The sequence below is a fragment of the Lithobates pipiens genome, unplaced genomic scaffold (assembly GCF_037356315.1).
Source record: "Lithobates pipiens isolate NorthernLeopardFrog02 unplaced genomic scaffold, aLitPip1_a1.2 Scaffold_1, whole genome shotgun sequence".
Taxonomy (NCBI): Eukaryota; Metazoa; Chordata; class Amphibia; order Anura; family Ranidae; genus Lithobates; species Lithobates pipiens.
In genome coordinates this window covers 21,289,986-21,310,621 of record NW_027507685.1, presented here as the reverse complement: position 1 = coordinate 21,310,621, position 20,636 = coordinate 21,289,986, and the positions used below count along the sequence as shown (strand labels likewise).

Here is a 20,636-nt window from a genome sequence, read left to right as displayed (position 1 = left end):
GCGGGGACAGGAGAGATTTAATTTTAGCCTCCTTTAGAGGATATAGTTTGGCAAGCCGATTGTTAAGACTTGCTTTCTTCTCGGGTCTCTGCCACTCGTCTCTGATAAGTTCCTCCAACTCATCAATGAAGGGAAAGGCTTCGGGTTCTCTCATCAGGTTCGGGAAATATTTTCTCCTTTTGGGTTGGGCCTCCTGTGGTTCCTCCCAGCTAATGGCCCCCTTCACTGACCTCACAAAAGGCTCTATTAGGGAGAAGTCAAAGCCCGCTGAAGCCTCTAGTTCCTCCTCATCTGAAGGAGAATCATTCTCTCTGGAAGTACTTGGGGGAGCCAGCGAAGCACCCCGTGGAGATAACTCCGTGTCGGGAGCGACACGTGGGGCAGAAGACTCTGTGAGCTCTCTGTGTTCTTGCCCTTTCTCTCTGGTGGCTTCTTCAAAGCACCGGCGGCATGCCAACATATCTGGAAGGGCTATGGCCCCGCATACCCAGCAGGTATTTTCATAAGGATGGGAGTGACGTGCTGGTGAATGGCGCCTCCGGTCAGGGGATCTTCTTCGGCGGGAATGGCTGCGCCTTGAACAAGACCTGGAGCGACTCCTTCTGCGACTCCCTTTCCCTGAGCGACTTCCTCCACCCGAATGGCTCCGCCTATGGCCAGAGCGGCTTCTTCTATGCGAGGAATCTCTGCGAGATGATCTTGCGGACCTGATGGGGCTAACCATTTAGGTAGCGCTAGTGCGTCCTGCTCTCTTTTTCGATCTTCTCTACTTACCAAACTCCTCCCCTCTTACCTATTATGCTGGTGGTGATCTGCTGGAGCAGTGGTCTCCATGGATAGGGAAACAGAGAAAGCCTGAAGACACAGGTAACACAAAAAGGTAAGGAAGATAAAGCCATAACAGAACCAAGAGGGGAATAGAGAGAAGAAAAATACAGGGAAGATACTTACCAAACAGAGAGGCAACACTGGGGTAGAAAAAAACAGAAATGCAGCAGTCATGAAATTCAGCTGAGCACAAAAAACAGGCAAAAAAAGACATCTGCGTTAAAAAAGGCATCTTCCCCTTTTAAAATTGGAGCCGGGGTCATGTCCCGCCCGCACATGCTCAGTAGTGCCATGCGGCCGCCGGCGCCATCTTGGAAAAGGGAAAAGACATAGATAGACATACACAGGCTGCCCAAAGTGCACAGTGAGCATGTGCAAAGCGGCAGAGTGACCAGGAAGAGAGCTAAGGAAAAGGAAGTAAAATATGGCAGAAAGGCAACACTGGGGTAAAGGCACCAGACAACCTAAGGTGACAAGAGATACTGAAGGCAGAGAGTATGCTGTCAGGTTGCAGACAGAGTGACACCAGGGAGGAAGAGGAAACCGGAGACCACCGCAGGTACTAAGCCTGTTTAAGGCTTAAAGACCAATCTTTTTATTATATGCCTTCAGCCTATTTAAGGCTTACTTCCAACGGCTATAGAGGCAATGCTCTGTTTGCAGAGAAAAAGTATTCATACCCCTGAGATCACCAGAGTGGGGTTCCTTCCATTTAGCTTCCTTTAGAGGCTGTACCGGTAAGGACTTCCACCCAGGAGAGGCTAGAACCTGGCTGGGGCGAAGCCGTAAGAGGGTGATGATCCGTGCGGTCCCAACAGGTGAGGAAAAATAAGAGAATACCGGGGCGGGGGGCGTATCTTCATCTTATAGCTATGTGGTCCTATCAGGTTGTGGGGGCGGAGTCACAACCCAGAGTGTATGCTGCCATGATGCGACAGGAAATGCAATTTTCACATCGACTCAAAAAGGTTCTGAAATGAAGCACAAGCTGTTATGGTGCCTGCATAGTTATACAGTATCTCACAAAAGTGAGTACACCCCTCACATTTTTGTAAATATTTTATTATATCTTTTCATGCGACAACACTAAAGAAATGATACTTTGCTACAATGTAAAGTAGTGAGTGTACAGCTTGTATAACAGTGTAAATTTGCTGTCCCCTTAAAATAACTCAACACACAGCCATTAATGTCCTAAACCACTGGCAACAAAAGTGAGTACACCCCTAAATGAAAATGTGCAAATTGGGCCCAAAGTGTCAATATTTTGTGTGGCCAGCAATGCGGCTTTAGGGAGCCTCTGGGTAACTGCGGGAAGATGGAATCAACCCTTGGGGACACCCTGGAAGCGTTGAAATTGAAGAGAACAGAGGGCCTGGGAGCTTTGGTGGGATGCCTGTGATGGTTTGCGGGGAGGCTGTACCAAACGTGGCGGGAGGACGAGAAGGACGGTTTCACTTGGGTTGGAGGGAGATCCAGATGTAAGTCCGGAAAGTGGCGTCTCAAATCAGGCAAGGAGGATGGTTGGACTTGGCGACCTTGGTGGGAAAAAGAAAGCTTAAAGGCGAACCCACATCTGTGTTTAATACCATGGGTTTCAGGATTTGGAGATATTGTTTCAAGTTTCTTAATTTTGCGATTGTGACTGGGGATAGATCCGCAAACACTTGGAGAGAATGATTTTGAAAGGAGAGATCTGGGCGTTTCCTCGCCGCTTGTAAAAGTCTCTCTTTAGTGCGGTAAAAGTGGAACTTTATAATGAAATCCCTGGGAGGGCCATCTGCCGGTTTAGGTGCAAGGGATCTATGAATGCGGTCAAATTCCAGGCGTTCCAACAGAATCTCAGAGGACTTGTGTCTTTTTTCAACCCGACTAACTATGTATATGTAACTATGTACTCATAGTCACTGACCCTAACAGGTATGTAGCTAGAGAATCCTGGCTTAACAGTCTACATGCTTGTTTAGTGCCCCAATAAATGAATATGATTACATGAAAGCCAGGTAATTAGCATTTGAGAAGTCAATGAGCAATGGAAGCTTACATATTTTCCACAGTACAGTTTTCATTTACTACCAGAAACCTTCATTTCACACGTACACTGTATTACAGTGCATTACCAAAAACATGTTAAAGAGGAAGTAAACCCTGATGGATTTGCTTCCTCTTTCATTCCCTGCAAAGGTAAAGCATAATGGACTAGTATGCATCGCATGTGTCACTTACCTGACACAGGAGCCAGGGATGTCACCGCTGTCCCCTGTAGTCCTGCGCATCCATCTTCTCGGTGGGTCTCGCCGCTCCGCCACTGTCATTCAGCGAAGCCGCGATGTCGTCACTCCTGCGCATGCGCACGGGAGTCACCACGCGCGGCATATCGCAGTTGACGGTGGCGCGCTCAGTGCGCCTGCGCGCCACTGTGTACGGCGCATGCGCCGTAGGCAGCGGTGCCTGTCTTTCGGTAAATATCTCCTAAACCGTGTAGGTTTAGGAGATATTTCTTGGACCTACAGGTAAGCCTTAATCTTGGCTTACCTGTAGGTCAAAGTGTGTTGTAAGGGTTTACAACCACTTTAACATGCTAACACAGCATAACACAATTTAAAACAAATCTGCATTTATTTATTTTCGAATGATTCACATGACTAGGTATCTTGGGGTATCATTAAAAATGAATGGTGTTGCTCCATGTATTGGAATAGCCCTGCAACACACAAATGTGAGCACATTATAGATACCATATTGTAAATTTAAAAGTAAGAATGTAAAAAAAAAAAAAAAAAAAGACCCACAGTCCTTGTCAAATATACACATATTGCCATACTTTACATACAGTATATTCCAATGGAAAAAACATAACATGAAAAAGAACTAGACCTGGTCACTAACCATCTCCATCGGGGCCACTGATCAGACAGTACAACCAGCCCTCCTGTTCTGGGCCCAAGCCTCATCAGTTCAGAAGCAGGGCCTGGGCACCTGCCGAGCAGGAGCCCCAGTAGTACCGCCTTATTGCTGACACTTATGACTCTTGTGCAGTGCCGCTGGCTTCTATTTTTCTTTTCTTCCTCTGAAGAAGAAAGATCGGTTCTAGTATTTGTACCCCCTTCCCCCTGCTGTCTGGGACCCCTGTGTACCCCTTTCCCCCTGCAGTGCTGGCATTTCCCCTTCCCTCCTCTTCCGCTAGCAGCTGCTACGGGCACACAGATGGGTTATTTCAGGATAGTAAGATAGGAGGGCTCACCATCCTGAATGAACATACCACCCTAAATGAACACTGAGCGATCAGAACCGATTGCTCAGTGTGGGAGTGCAGATAATGCCTCTGTGCTGCTATTCACTTGAATATGTCTTGTTTAACGGGGGGTATAACTTCTGCCATGGCTGCAAAGCATAGCATCACAGATGTTGCATTTTAGCAAAAATATAATTTGATATTTTCAAAGGAGGGGGGCCTATGATTTCTATCAGCAGCCCTGATCTCCATAGGGGAATGGAAACCCCTGTGCTAAGCTCCAAAACCCAATTATATGGAATACCGCAGAAGCCAAAAGGGATGTCACCATATACAATGCAGCCTACCAATTAAACCTTAGCACATTCCTACATTATACATATGTAATTAGAAATCCTTGCAACTTTGCTTTAAAAGCACAAATCGCTGTTCTTCTGGGAACTGGTATAGTGAATTGAAGTGAACCCTGTTTGGCTAGTCCCTTCTACATAAACCTAGTTTGTAGCTCTACTCCAGAGATTTCAGGTTATTTAACTGGAACATGTGTTGTAATCTGTGTTGCCTAACAGTTCCTGTTCAGTAAATTAGTTATGACTGCAAACATGCTGACTGCCTGCAGGTGTTATAAGATTGGTGGTTGATAACATCGAGCTATTTGTATGTCTGTAGGTGCTTTGTGATCATGGCAGATAGGGATGAGCCGAACACCCCCCTGTTCGGTTCGCACCAGAACCTGCGAACGGACCTAAACTTCGTGTGAACTTTAGAACCCTATTAAAGTCTATGGGACTCGAACGTTCACAATCTAAAGTGCTCATTTTAAAGGGTAATATGCAGGTTACTGTCCTAAAAAGTGTTTGGGGACCCGGGTCCTGCCCCAGGGGACATGGATCAATGCAAAAAAAAGTTTTAAAAACGGCCGTTTTTTCAGGAGCAGTGATTTTAATAATGATTAAAGTGAAACAATAAAAGTGTAATATTCCTTTAAATTTCGTAGCTGGGGGGTATCTATAGTATGCCTGTGAAGGGGCGCATGTTTCTGGTGCTTAGAACTGTCCCTGCACAAAGTGTCATTTGTGCAGGAAAAAAAGTCTTTTAAAATCACTTGCGGCTAAATTGTCGGGTCCCGTAATACAGAGAACACTCAATGAGTGTTCTCTGTATTAGCCGACAATTCATTCATTCATTGATTAAAAAAAAATAAAAATAAAAAAAAAGCGTGGGGGTTCCCCTAAATTCAATTACCAGGCCCTTCAGGTCTGACATGGATATTAAGGGGAACCCCGTGTCAAATTAAAAAAAAAAATTGACGTGGGGGTCCCCCCAAATATCCATACCAGACCCTTCAGGTCTGATATGGATATTAAGGGGAACCCCGCATCAAATGTAAAAAAAATTGACGTGGGGGTCCCCCTAAAAATCCATATCAGACTCTTTATCCGAGCACGCAACCTGGCAGGCCGCAGGAAAAGAGAGGAGGACGAGAGAGCGGCCCCCCTCCCTCCTGAACCGTACCAGGCCACATACCCTCAACAGTGGGAGGATGCTTTGGGGGTCTGTGACCCCTCAAAGCACCTTGTCCCCATGTTGATAAGGACAAGGGCCTCATCCTCACAACCCTGGCCGTTGGTTGTGAGGGTCTGCGGGCGGGGGGCTTATCAGAATCTGGAAGCCCCCTTTAACAAGGGGACCCCCAGATCCCGGCCCCCCCGTTTGAAATGGTAAGGGGGTACAAAAGTACCCCTACCATTTCACAAAGAAAGTGTCAAAATGGTTATATAAGACAAACACACTTTTGAAAAATTCCTTTATTAAAAATGAAAAAAATAAAAAAAAGATTCCAGCGGTGCTAATCCACTCTTGCTATCCAGCGACGGGTCTCCGGGGTCCAGCGATGGATGATCATATCCAGCGACGGGGGATCTCTCAGTCCAGCGCTGTCCATACATCCTTCTTCTGTCTCCACTCCGGAGACACTGCAGAGAGCCCAGCGCTGACGTTTCTTATATTAGGAGGGCGGGGCCACCCGTCACCTGACCCCGCCCCTCTGACACTGGAGAGGGAAGCCAGGGGTTCCCCAGTGACGTGTGGGTGACCCCGCCCCCTCTGATGTAACGCAGGTTTCCGTTACATCAGAGGGGCGGGGTCACCCACACGTCACTGGGGAACCCCTGGCTCCCTTCACCAGCGTCAGAGGGGGCGGGGTCAGGTGACGGTAATGTAGGCCAGTGTACATGAAGCCTAAAAAAAAAAACTTAATTTTCAAATAAATGATTAAACTTTGTAATTTATTAAAGAAAAAAAACTAAATTTTTTTGTGTATATCAGTTTTATTGAAATAAATTAGAGTTAGACAAACCCGTGCAATTATACCATCATATGACTATAGCATAAAAGAAGAAACAGGATTATCACTGCAGGGTGAATAAAGTCCCATGCCTCAAACATGGGGCACAAGAGAATGGTAAAAAAAAAATTAAAAATAGTGTCTGAAACTCCTTATTTACCAGAAGAAAAATACATACATGAAAAAATAAATAAAAAAATGATAAGCAAAACTTTTGCATGACCTGCTGTAACTGCATTGACCATAATGCAGCTACAGCAGGTCATTCACCTATAATAAAAAAGATACAAATTAGTGGCTGAGGCACCGGGTTACAACAGAATATACACATCTAGGCATAGGGGTACACTCTATCGTCATGTGAACATTTAAAACACTTACCACTCTACATGGGGTCAGTTATCAAGGGAGTCACTCACTAGTATCCTGAATGTCAAGCCATTTTGCTCATAATATATGCAGGCTCAGCTTTCTACTTTGCAATGGTACACAATATTAAAAAAGAATTGCTCTAGGTGTGAAATAAACAATAGCTAAATAAATGAATAAATAAACCGTGAAGGATACCCTGCAGCTGAGCACTATAACCCCCGATATAGGGCACAAAGAAAAATAAATTGACAAAAAGTGCAGCGCTGGGTAATAAACGAAAAATGCAAGTGATTATGAATAAAAAACGTGATTATACAAAGGAGTATTCTAAATAATTAAGTGATCAAAAAAAAAAATCATAATAGTCCATATGTGTTAAAGCGGAGGTCCACCCTAAAATGGAGCTTCCGCTCATTGGAACCCTCCCCTCCTCCGGGACAACAATTGGCACCTTTCAGGGGGGAGGGGGGGTGCAGGTACCTGTACAGTACAGGTATTCTGCACCCACTTCCGGCATAGATATCTGCAGAATATACCCCCCTTTCCGCAGAATCTACGCCCCTTTCTAAAGGTCCCCCGCTGTCTGCTGGGGAACACACGGATCCCAGAGACAGCGGGGACCATCCTTATTGCGCAGCGTGACTCGCGCATGCGCAGTAGGGAACCAGGAAATGAAGCCGCAAGGCTCCACTTCCTGATTCCCATACCCAAGATGGCAGCGACAGCACCCGAGAGACGATCGAGAGATCGGCTTCGGGTGCCGACATCGCGGGCGCGCTGGGCGGGTAAGTGTCCTTATTTTAAAAGTCAGCAGCTGCAGTATTTGTAGCTGCTGGCTTTTAAAAAAAAAAAATGGCAGAACTTCCGCTTTAATATGATCAATCCATGAGCAACAAACGTGTATCAAACGCAAAAACAGTTCATGGGTGAAATAATCCAACAAAGAAGTGTTCCAAAACGAAATCCAAATAATATGTTTCCATCCCTAGTGCAGCTCATCGCCTAGGAATAAGCACTGGAGGTTTACCAAAAAGCCAGCGACCACTAGACATGGGCGCCGTCAATAAATTAGTTTTTCGTTCTGTTCCGTTATGGTTTGTATTAAAATTAATTCGTACTTCGTATTTCGTGTCCGAAATTCAATTTCAATTCGCACAAAAACGAATTGTCGTTAGGTTCGTTAACTTCTACGAACGTTCTTTACGATGAACTTAAAGGCAAAAATATACCTCAATATGACAGTTGATGCTGATGGAAGTTTGGTTTTTATCCGAAATCCGAAATTCTGTTGAAGAATTTCCTATCCGAAATACGAATTTTCGTTAGATGAGGGGCTCCCACCATCCCTGTGCTGTGCTGACTTCCTCCTGGGGATTCGTAAACAAAAGTTTGTATTACGTACAAAATTCGGACGCATGGCAATTCGTATTTCGGATCCTCCCGAAACGTACAAATTTAGGGAAATTCGTACGAATTTGAGATTCGTACGAAACTAATCGCACATGTCTAGCAACCACCCTTGTGCAGGGGGATCACATAAGGCTTAGTAGAACAGCAGGCTTGCTGTTGAAGTACCACTGACTGTCCTCACAGGTAACCGGACAGCGTCTGTGGAAAGTGGTTTCAAAGACGCTTCTGTCAGGAGACAGTGGGATGTGGTCATCCAATGGATTTCCGCAAAAAGTTATGAGACGAAAAAAAGACTCCAATAGCGCAGAGATACCTTTGACTAAGTTATTCGAAAAAAGGTACCAACAGGTTCACAATACATAAAAATGTTCCTTGCAAGGATAAAAAGATAAAAAAAGGTTCTGCTAATCTCCAAAAAAGCGTTTCGCGCACCCGCACTGCGTGTATGCGCAACGTCCCTACGGTTGTTTCGTCACAGCTAACATCATCAGGGCCCACTGGTGGATGGAAACGTTCATTGATGCGCAGTGATCGTCTCCTGACAGAAGCACCTTCAAGCCCAATTTCCACAGACAATTATGCAAAAAAAGCCGCGCTTATGGAATAGGCTACAATCGAACAGTGATATATATAAATATTTATGTACCCCCAGATTCTTTTTCTCTTAATAGTTAATTTCGCAAAAAATTGTAATTTGTTTTTATGAGGTTGCTGCCTCCCTGAAAACCAAAGGCTGCATTCAACAACCTGGGTTTGGAAATTGAATAATTGTTGTGGGCTGTTGGCGCTACCTCAGGCTGGTGTTCAATCCGAACCTGCCTTAACCGTTTATTATCCCTAAAGGCTATGTGTATATATATATCCTTAATCCAACCAAATGTGACTATACACCACTTCTATTAATTACCACATATAAATTCACTGGTTTCAAAAGAGCTGAAAAACAAAAGCCATACCCAAACCACAGAAAATCAGATACTGAATAATATTCACACTATTCTGTGATGGTGAAAAAAATCCCTATATATATGGGAAGTATAACATCTATACCTCCACTGTACGTGTACAATCCTTGTGCTAATTGTTAAATTATTATACTATAAAAGGCCCCCAAGCCTTAATAGCTAAATTTATGTGTACCACCAAACCCTAAAAAATGCAACCTTATTCAAAACCAAAAAAATCCTTATAAACAAAAAAACAAAAAACAAAAAACAGAAAATGTGAAAAAATAAATGTGAACATATACAAAATCATATATATAGTCCAAAGATAGTCTTTCTTCAAGTATTCCCAGAAGTACAATTATTCTGCTTCAAGTGACAGAAAGGTGACTTTTGTGATTATGCCTGTTTATTGGTGACTTCTGTGCTTTTCCCCCTCAAGGGTCCCCACTCACCGAATCCACGCACCCCCTAGGGGGTTACACGCCTGTAATCTGTGTTCCACTTTATTGAGGATCCCACTGCTTGGCTCTGTCTTCAACAGGTCCTCTCCAGGGTTTTTTAAAAGAGATGGGAGAAAAAACTCCTTTGTCCGCCAGTAGTTCCTCAAAATGAAAAAAATCCACTCATGGTGTAGTATTTTGGTTTACTAAATACTTAAGTTGGGGGGAAGGGGAGCAGGCTACAAAAAAAATTTTTTACTTAAAAAAAGAAAAATTTTCTTTATAAGTATGTATATATGGTGGGAGACTGGTAACCACTTAAAACATGCTTTATTGCAGGAAAATTATTACAAAAAATATATAATTAAAAAGCTTTTCCATATGCCACAGAGATTTCTGCACAACACTTTGTACAAAAAAGTCTTTTTAGATTTTCCACAACATTGCAATCTATAACAGTTGCACTGCAAAAAAATTCTTTATCCTTATATATGTATAGCAGTCATACACTTCAGAGGATATAAGAAATCAAAAAATTCAAAAAGACTGGCAATAATAAAAATAGAAATAAAAATAAAAAATAAAGATATAAAAAATATATATAAAAAATTTTTTGTATAAGAAAGCAACAATACAGTCCTACTTTATATACTTATGTATAGCAGCGCTGTACTCCGTCATATGAGGCCTATACCCCTAAGTATACACCCTCCTTCTATGGTTGGGGAGCTCTGATCTCTCTTTAGGGGGTACCGTTTTCCAGGCTCTATAAGGCTGCTCATATGCTGAGATTAGTATTGTTTAGCTTTTAGATGTTGGGCATCTTTGCACAAATATAAGCAGAAAAAATGCAAAGGCCACGATGCAAAAACAGCACTCCGGTTTGCGAAAATCCCTCTGAGCGAGCGGCGTGCGTTCCAGCTGCGCTCCAACGGGTCAGGCGCACCGGAAGTGACGTGGTGTGCGTAATGACGCTGTACGCGTTTCGTCATAGACGTCCTCAGCAGCGATACTACATGTAGCAATGCAATGAGGGAGATGCAATCTGGTAAAATGTATACACACATATGTACAGATTTCATCTGGCTTTCTAGCAGAATGAGTCAAAGAACTTATAAATAGTGATGGACGAACTTCCGACGGGACGTTTCGCGAACGCGAAACGCGAACGGCCACAAACGTTCGCGAAAACGACCGTTCGCCGCGGGCTCCATTGACTTCAATGGGAGGCGAATTTCGCAAACCTTTAGGTCGAATTTGCGGCCACGGGGTAATTATTAGGGGGTAGCACGTAGTCCCACCACCTGGACAATAGCATAATACATGTATGAGGTGAATTTGGGATCGATAACTACAAGCATTTTTTTTTTATTTGGGAAATTGTTCTGACAATTCAGGACTATGGAGCTAATGAAGGCAATGGAGGAGAGGGAAGGTCAGGGACCAGGGTAGGCAAACAAGAGGGTGCAGGAGATACAGAGCACTGACAGCAGCACCGTAATACAGAGCACTGACATCAGCACCGTGACATACAGCGCTGACAGCAGCTCCGTGACATACAGCGCTGACAGCAGCTCCGTGACATACAGCGCTGACAGCAGCTCCGTGACATACAGCGCTGACAGCAGCTCCGTGACATACAGCGCTGACAGCAGCTCCGTGACATACAGCGCTGACAGCAGCACCGTGACATACAGCGCTGACAGCAGCTCCGTGACATACAGCGCTGACAGCAGCTCCGTGACATACAGCGCTGACAGCAGCTCCGTGACATACAGCACTGACAGCAGCTCCGTGACATACAGCGCTGACAGCAGCTCCGTGACATACAGCGCTGACAGCAGCACCGTGACATACAGCGCTGACAGCAGCTCCGTGACATACAGCGCTGACAGCAGCTCCGTGACATACAGCGCTGACAGCAGCTCCGTGACATACAGCACTGACAGCAGCTCCGTGACATACAGCGCTGACAGCAGCTCCGTGACATACAGCGCTGACAGCAGCACCGTGACATACAGCGCTGACAGCAGCTCCGTGACATACAGCGCTGACAGCAGCTCCGTGACATACAGCGCTGACAGCAGCTCCGTGACATACAGCGCTGACAGCAGCTCCGTGACATACAGCGCTGACAGCAGCACCGTAAGCAGCCCCAGGAGGAAGTCAGCACAGCACAGGGATGGTGTGATCCCCTCATAATAAGAACCCCCAGGAGGAAGTCAGCACAGCACAGGGATGGTGGGAGCCCCTCATAATAAGAACACCCAGGAGGAAGTCAGCACAGCACAGGGATGGTGGGAACCCCTCATAATAAGCAGCCCCAGTAGAAATATGACACCGCTCAACCTCTTCAAAGAGGAGGGTAGGGGCATATAGTACGGTGTGCTTTTTTGGGTCAGGGAAGTGAGCCAAATGAATTAAGAAGGTCTGTGTGCTTGATTCCAAAAATTGTTTATAGACATATACATGGTCTACTGATCACATGTGTTGAATTCCTCCGAGATCCATGCCTCATTCATTTTTAGAAATGTGAGGTAGTTAACACTGTCGTGAGCTAGGCGAGTACGCTTATCGGTCACAATCCCCCCTGCTGCGCTGAACGTCCTTTCGGACAGGACACTGGATGAGGGGCAAGCCAACAGTTCGATTGCAAATTGGGCAAGCTCTGGCCAGAGGTCAAGCCTGCCCACCCAGTAGTCTAGGGGTTCATCACTCCTCAGAGCGTCCACATCGGCCGTTAACCCAATGTAGTCGGACACCTGACGGTCTAGGCGTTCCCTGATGCTGGATCCGGATGACACCTGTCGATGGGTCGGCTGAAAGAATGACCTCATATCCGAAGTCACCAACACATCTTCAAACCGGCCTCTTCTTGCAGGCGCTGTTGGATTGGTACCCGCAAATCCTTCTCTGGGAGTGGGAATTGCTCCTCTGCCAGCGCACGCAAAAGCAGAATGCAGCATTTCTCGAAGCAAGGCCTGGAAGTGCTGCATTCTGACAGCCCTCTGCGACGGCGGTAACATTTCCGCCATTTTGTGTTTGTACCGGGGATCTAAGTACGTTGCCACCCAGTACTGGTCCTTGACCCTCATGCTTTTTATACGGGGGTCCCTATTAAAACACTGGAGCATGAAGGCCCCCATTTGCACTCAAGCGGAAGGTATGTGGTGGTGGTGGTGTTGTTGGTGGTAGTGTCTTTGGGGGTGCACATAGCAGAGAGTGAAGAAGAGGGTGCAGATCGAGAGGATGAGGAGGGTGCAGAAGAATAAGGCTGAGTGAGCCACTCAACCAAGTCTGGTGCGTCCTTTAAAGTAATTGAACGCACCTTCTGCAACTTCCCACTTTGGCTCAAGGCTGTTGCTCCTGCCCTACCCCTACCACCCCTGCGGAAGGGCCTGCCTCTTCCTCTGCCTGTCATTTTTTAAATCACCCTGTGACAAAACTCTTAGTCCCTATACCGCTGAAGGACTGCTGCAGTATAGGGCAGCGGTCAGCAGTAGTGCACGTCAACCCTATGTATTGTGGACCGATAGCGGTCCTTACAGAACAGCAGACTGTACTGCACTCAGGCCTATGTACCGTAGCACCCTATACCAAGTTACCAGTCCTTATAAGAACTTTTGTGGACCAAGCAGGTTGTGTATTAGTGTTTAGCAGACTGTGCGTCAGTCCCTATACCGCTGAAGGACTGCTGCAGTATAGGGCAGCGGTCAGCAGTAGTGCACGGCAACCCTATGTATTGTGGACCGATAGCAGTCCTTACAGAACAGCAGACTGTACTGCACTCAGGCCTATGTACCGTAGCACCCTATACCAAGTTACCAGTCCTTATAAGAACTTTTGTGGACCAAGCAGGTTGTGTGTTAGTGTTTAGCAGACTGTGCGTCAGTCCCTATACCGCTGAAGGACTGCTGCAGTATAGGGCAGCGGTCAGCAGTAGTGCACGTCAACCCTATGTATTGTGGACCGATAGCGGTCCTTACAGAACAGCAGACTGTAACGCACTCAGGCCTATGTACCGTAGCACCCTATACCAAGTTACCAGTCCTTATAAGAACTTTTGTGGACCAAGCAGGTTGTGTGTTAGTGTTTAGCAGACTGTGCGTCAGTCCCTATACCGCTGAAGGACTGCTGCAGTATAGGGCAGCGGTCAGCAGTAGTGCACGTCAACCCTATGTATTGTGGACCGATAGCGGTCCTTACAGAACAGCAGACTGTAACGCACTCAGGCCTATGTACCGTAGCACCCTATACCAAGTTACCAGTCCTTATAAGAACTTTTGTGGACCAAGCAGGTTGTGTGTTAGTGATTAGCAGACTGTACGTCAGTCCCTATACCAATGAAGGACTGCTGCAGTATAGGGCAGCGGTCAGCAGTAGTGCACGGCAACCCTATGTATTGTGGACCGATAGCGGTCCTTACAGAACAGCAGACTGTAACGCACTCAGGCCTATGTACCGTAGCACCCTATACCAAGTTACCAGTCCTTATAAGAACTTTTGTGGACCAAGCAGGTTGTGTGTTAGTGTTTAGCAGACTGTGCGTCAGTCCCTATACCGCTGAAGGACTGCTGCAGTATAGGGCAGCGGTCAGCAGTAGTGCACGTCAACCCTATGTATTGTGGACCGATAGCGGTCCTTACAGAACAGCAGACTGTAACGCACTCAGGCCTATGTACCGTAGCACCCTATACCAAGTTACCAGTCCTTATAAGAACTTTTGTGGACCAAGCAGGTTGTGTGTTAGTGATTAGCAGACTGTACGTCAGTCCCTATACCAATGAAGGACTGCTGCAGTATAGGGCAGCGGTCAGCAGTAGTGCACGGCAACCCTATGTATTGTGGACCGATAGCGGTCCTTACAGAACAGCAGACTGTACTGCACTCAGGCCTATGTACCGTAGCACCCTATACCAAGTTACCAGTCCTTATAAGAACTTTTGTGGACCAAGCAGGTTGTGTATTAGTGTTTAGCAGACTGTGCGTCAGTCCCTATACCGCTGAAGGACTGCTGCAGTATAGGGCAGCGGTCAGCAGTAGTGCACGGCAACCCTATGTATTGTGGACCGATAGCAGTCCTTACAGAACAGCAGACTGTACTGCACTCAGGCCTATGTACCGTAGCACCCTATACCAAGTTACCAGTCCTTATAAGAACTTTTGTGGACCAAGCAGGTTGTGTGTTAGTGTTTAGCAGACTGTGCGTCAGTCCCTATACCGCTGAAGGACTGCTGCAGTATAGGGCAGCGGTCAGCAGTAGTGCACGTCAACCCTATGTATTGTGGACCGATAGCGGTCCTTACAGAACAGCAGACTGTAACGCACTCAGGCCTATGTACCGTAGCACCCTATACCAAGTTACCAGTCCTTATAAGAACTTTTGTGGACCAAGCAGGTTGTGTATTAGTGTTTAGCAGACTGTGCGTCAGTCCCTATACCGCTGAAGGACTGCTGCAGTATAGGGCAGCGGTCAGCAGTAGTGCACGGCAACCCTATGTATTGTGGACCGATAGCGGTCCTTACAGAACAGCAGACTGTACCGCACCCAAGCCTATGTACCGTAGCACCCTAGACAGACCAAGTTACCAGTCCTGATAAAGAGCTTTGTGGAACAAGTGAGTTGTGAATGATTAGCAGACTGCAGCAGAAGGGCAGCAGTCAAGTATAATATTCTTTCTATATTTGGAAGAAAGAATATTATACGTGTACAAGCCTATTACCGTACCACTGATACCAGTCCTGAAAAGAACCTTTGTGGAACTAATAGTAACAGCAAGTCTTTAAAATTATCCTCACTGCCTGACACACTGCTTCCTGCCTGTCCCTATACAAATTGGCAAAAAAGAGTAGGCTGGAACGATTAGCTGGAACAGCTCTTTTGTGGACCTGATAGTAACAGCTAATGATGATGATGATGATGATGATGAAGAAAGACTAATCTGGCTGAGCTGTCCCTAAAATAGCAGCATACAGCGCTCTGTCCCTTTATCTAAACTGACAAAAGAAACTCAGGCTGCTGACCTAACACCTATACCAGTCCTGAAAAGAACTTTTGTGTACCAAATAGCTAGCGTTTTCTCTGTCCCTACTCCACACAGGATCCTTTCCCTACAGTGACAGAAGAAAGAATGTAAAATGGCCACCGGATCGGGTGTATTTATAGGTTAGGGGGAATGTCCAAGTGTCCATGAGCTGTCATGTCTCAATTGGTTGTCCTGTAACACATGATAAACGTGTCACGAAAGGTTAAAGTTCTTGTATACATTAAACACGTAAGTCCGCCGGGGCGAACGACGGAAAAAGGCGTTCGAACCCGCGGACGGCGAAAGTCGGAAATTCGCCGCGAAACGACCGCCGGGCGAAACGTTCGTCCATCACTACTTATAAAAGACTCTTTATTAATGTTCTACCATTTAAATTCAATATCAATGGACATTAAGATGGAGTGATTAAAATTGTCCTTTGGGAATTTTATATCACAATATCGAAAATATAGAATATGTGTAAAGGGTGAGACCTAATAGGCATGTTAGTAAATCATTTAGGAATTAAATAAATGTGATTCATTATGGTTATAATAGGGGTTTTTTTTGTTCCTCCATCTGAGGTTTATAGAGTAATATCTGAGGACGAAGAATCTGATATAACCCTAAAGTAGGCAAAAGGTTTCAAGGTATCATGTGAGGTCCTTTTATTTAAAATTAACCTATCCCTTGTTCGCCATAAGTTTTACAAGGTAGTATCTGGGATGAATAATTGGAAGTCCTGTGAGGGACATCGGATGTGGATTAATAAGTTGGCAAAAGATTCCAAATGATAGTGTGGAGTGTATAGTTTAAATTATCATATCCCTTGTTCACTATGAGGTTCATAAGATAATATCTGGAGATTTCTTGTAAGAGGTATCAGATGGAAATAAAAATAAAATAGAAATAATTCCTCGCTGGTTTGCAAAACAGCTTTGAGGGATCATCCGAGCCTAATTACAAATGAAAGAAATCTAAACAACAAAAAGGGAAGTGCCCCCCTTTTTTTGGGCACAATAAGATTAATACATATGAATATCAGTAAGGTAATAAGCTAAAGGTTAAAATAAGTAACTCCTCGGTGCGGGTTTTTTTCTCTTTCCGGGTTTTTTTCTCTTTCCGGGTTTTTTCTCTTTCCGGGTTGTTTCTCTCCGACAAGGAACAGTGAGATAGTATTTACTACCACCCGTTGTGCCCCGATTTTACGATCGGTGGGGTTTATGAGTATAAATATTAGGTATATAGAAACTGGCCCGTTAGGTATAATGAGGAACGTAGATGTAAACAAACCTGTAACCCCACACTAGTCCAGCTATTGGTTGGCATCTGGCAATGGGAGGTACAGGCATCTTCAAATACGTGGTTGTGAGTGTGTGTAGTATCGCTGCTGAGGACGTCTATGACGAAACGCGTACAGCGTCATTACGCACACCACGTCACTTCCGGTGCGCCTGACCCGTTGGAGCGCAGCTGGAACGCACGCCGCTCGCTCAGAGGGATTTTCGCAAACCGGAGTGCTGTTTTTGCATCGTGGCCTTTGCATTTTTTCTGCTTATATTTGTGCAAAGATGCCCAACATCTAAAAGCTAAACAATACTAATCTCAGCATATGAGCAGCCTTATAGAGCCTGGAAAACGGTACCCCCTAAAGAGAGATCAGAGCTCCCCAACCATAGAAGGAGGGTGTATACTTAGGGGTATAGGCCTCATATGACGGAGTACAGCGCTGCTATACATAAGTATATAAAGTAGGACTGTATTGTTGCTTTCTTATACAAAAAATTTTTTATATATATTTTTTATATCTTTATTTTTTATTTTTATTTCTATTTTTATTATTGCCAGTCTTTTTGAATTTTTTGATTTCTTATATCCTCTGAAGTGTATGACTGCTATACATATATAAGGATAAAGAATTTTTTTGCAGTGCAACTGTTATAGATTGCAATGTTGTGGAAAATCTAAAAAGACTTTTTTGTACAAAGTGTTGTGCAGAAATCTCTGTGGCATATGGAAAAGCTTTTTAATTATATATTTTTTGTAATAATTTTCCTGCAATAAAGCATGTTTTAAGTGGTTACCAGTCTCCCACCATATATACATACTTATAAAGAAAATTTTTCTTTTTTTAAGTAAAAAAATTTTTTTGTAGCCTGCTCCCCTTCCCCCCAACTTAAGTATTTAGTAAACCAAAATACTACACCATGAGTGGATTTTTTTCATTTTGAGGAACTACTGGCGGACAAAGGAGTTTTTTCTCCCATCTCTTTTAAAAAACCCTGGAGAGGACCTGTTGAAGACAGAGCCAAGCAGTGGGATCCTCAATAAAGTGGAACACAGATTACAGGCGTGTAACCCCCTAGGGGGTGCGTGGATTCGGTGAGTGGGGACCCTTGAGGGGGAAAAGCACAGAAGTCACCAATAAACAGGCATAATCACAAAAGTCACCTTTCTGTCACTTGAAGCAGAATAATTGTACTTCTGGGAATACTTGAAGAAAGACTATCTTTGGACTATATATATGATTTTGTATATGTTCACATTTATTTTTTCACATTTTCTGTTTTTTGTTTTTTGTTTTTTTGTTTATAAGGATTTTTTTGGTTTTGAATAAGGTTGCATTTTTTAGGGTTTGGTGGTACACATAAATTTAGCTATTAAGGCTTGGGGGCCTTTTATAGTATAATAATTTAACAATTAGCACAAGGATTGTACACGTACAGTGGAGGTATAGATGTTATACTTCCCATATATATAGGGATTTTTTTCACCATCACAGAATAGTGTGAATATTATTCAGTATCTGATTTTCTGTGGTTTGGGTATGGCTTTTGTTTTTCAGCTCTTTTGAAACCAGTGAATTTATATGTGGTAATTAATAGAAGTGGTGTATAGTCACATTTGGTTGGATTAAGGATATATATATACACATAGCCTTTAGGGATAATAAACGGTTAAGGCAGGTTCGGATTGAACACCAGCCTGAGGTAGCGCCAACAGCCCACAACAATTATTCAATTTCCACAGACGTTGGCTGATTACCTGTGAGGACAGTCGGTGGTACTTCAACAGCAAGCCTGCTGTTCTACTAAGCCTTATGTGACCCCCCTGCACAAGGGTGGTCGCTGGCTTTTTGGTAAGCCTCCATTGCTTATTCCTAGGTGACGGGCTGCACTAGTGGTGGAAACGTATTAATTGGATTTCGTTTGTGAACACTTCTTTGTTGGATTATTTCACCCATGAAGTGTTTTTGCGTTTGATACACGTGTTTGTTGCTCATAGATTGATCATATTAACACATATGGACTATTATGATGTTTTTTTTTTGATCACTTAATTATTTAGAATACTCCTTTGTATAATCACGGTTTTTATTCATAATCACTTGCATTATTATTTTATTACCCAGCGCTGCACTTTTAGTCTATTTAATGGTACACAATAGTTCTGCTGTACTGCAACTTTACACATCAGTCTATATGTTGGATGAATCACTAACAACCAGGGATGAGTTCTGGCATGTTCACATCCGAATCCAAACTACCTGAGGTATCCCGCCAGGAAGCTGTCACCTGGGCACCATCAATCATAAGTGGAAGAGGCTTGCCCCACACCTGCATGTATACACACCCCTTGTATACATGTGGCTGCAGAGCAGGAAATGTTGCTTATTATTGGCAGTGCCCAGTGACGGCTTCCTGGTGGGATAGCTCAAGAGGGTTCGGACTTGGATCCCTGTTAACAACAGAGAAGTCCCTGAGAGGAATTTATAAAAACTGCAACAGGCAGAATTTGGAGCAGCTGTGCACGGCAACCAATCATTTTCTATCCTTCATTTTAAAGTTTAACCACTTCAGCCCCGGAGGGATTTGCCCCCTAAAAGACAAGTATGGGTTGTTTTTTTTTTTTTTTGATTCATACTTACCCCATGGATGGAGCATCAGATCGACGACGCAGCTGTCCCTTGCCGTCTCTGCACCGAGAACCGAGCCACCGAAGATCACCAATGGCTCGGTTCTCACAGATCCCCAAGAGGAAAGCTGCTGACTGTCAGTCAGCATCTCTCATCTCTGCTTCTCCACACTCATTGGAGCGCTGAGCTGTGGAGGGGCGGGGAGAGGCTGTCTCTGCGGCTCGCTGAGACTGCTATCAATCAAGGCAGCTGTCGGATCCAGACTTGGGAAGTTGGGATGACGCGCTGCCCCGACTGATGGCAGTGACATCAGCGGAGAGAGGACTTCAGACCGCTCTCCGCTGAAAACAGGTCACAGGAGTGCAAAACTAATTGCACTCCTGTGACCCAAAGGGAGAAGCCCAGCCTAAAAAGTTCAGACTGGACTTCTGTTTTAATAACCAGGCCATTTTTTACGATACGGCACTGGCTCGCTTTAACTGACAATTGCGTGGTCGTGCAATGCTTTACCCAAACAAAAATGATGTCATTTTTTTTCCCCACAAATAATTTTGGTGGTATTTGATCACCTCTGTGGTTTTTACTTTTGGCGATATAAACAAACAAAGAGCGACAATTTTGAAAAAAAAATTAAATTGTTTTTACTTTTTTGCTATAATACATATCCCCAAAAAATATAAAAAAACTAATTTATTCATTAGTTTAGGTCGATATATATTCTTTCACATATTTTGGTAAAAAAAAAATCGCAATAGGCGTATATTGATTGGTTTGCGCAAAACGTATCGCTTCTACAAACTATGGTATAGATTTAGGGACTTTTATTATTTTTTTATTGCTTTTACTAGTAATGGTGGCGATCTGCAATTTTTAGCGGGACTGCGACATTGCAGCAGACAAATCTAACCCAAATTACACTTTTTGTGACATTATTACATTGATCAGTGCTATAAAAATGGCACTGGCAGGGAAGGGGTTAACAGTAGGGAGCAATCAAGGGGTTAAATGTGTTCCCTCAGTGTGTTCTCGCTGTAGGGGGGATGGACTGGCAGGGACATGACAGAGATCACTGTTCCCAATCCTTGGGAACAATACATCTCTGTCATGTCTCCTGT

The 20,636-nt window shown here is 44.5% G+C and overlaps 1 protein-coding gene across 2 annotated transcripts in view; it reads left to right on the top strand.

Moving 5' to 3' along the window:
* The first annotated feature begins 1,200 nt into the window (after nt 1–1,200).
* The window catches only part of LONRF3 (LON peptidase N-terminal domain and ring finger 3), an 85,689-nt gene continuing 66,253 nt past the window's right edge, over nt 1,201–20,636 (top strand). For both annotated transcript variants that reach the window (XM_077484701.1, XM_077484693.1), the window contains exon 1: nt 1,201–1,387. The gene's annotated coding sequence lies outside the window, so the exon portion shown is untranslated. The remainder of the gene's footprint in view (nt 1,388–20,636) is intronic.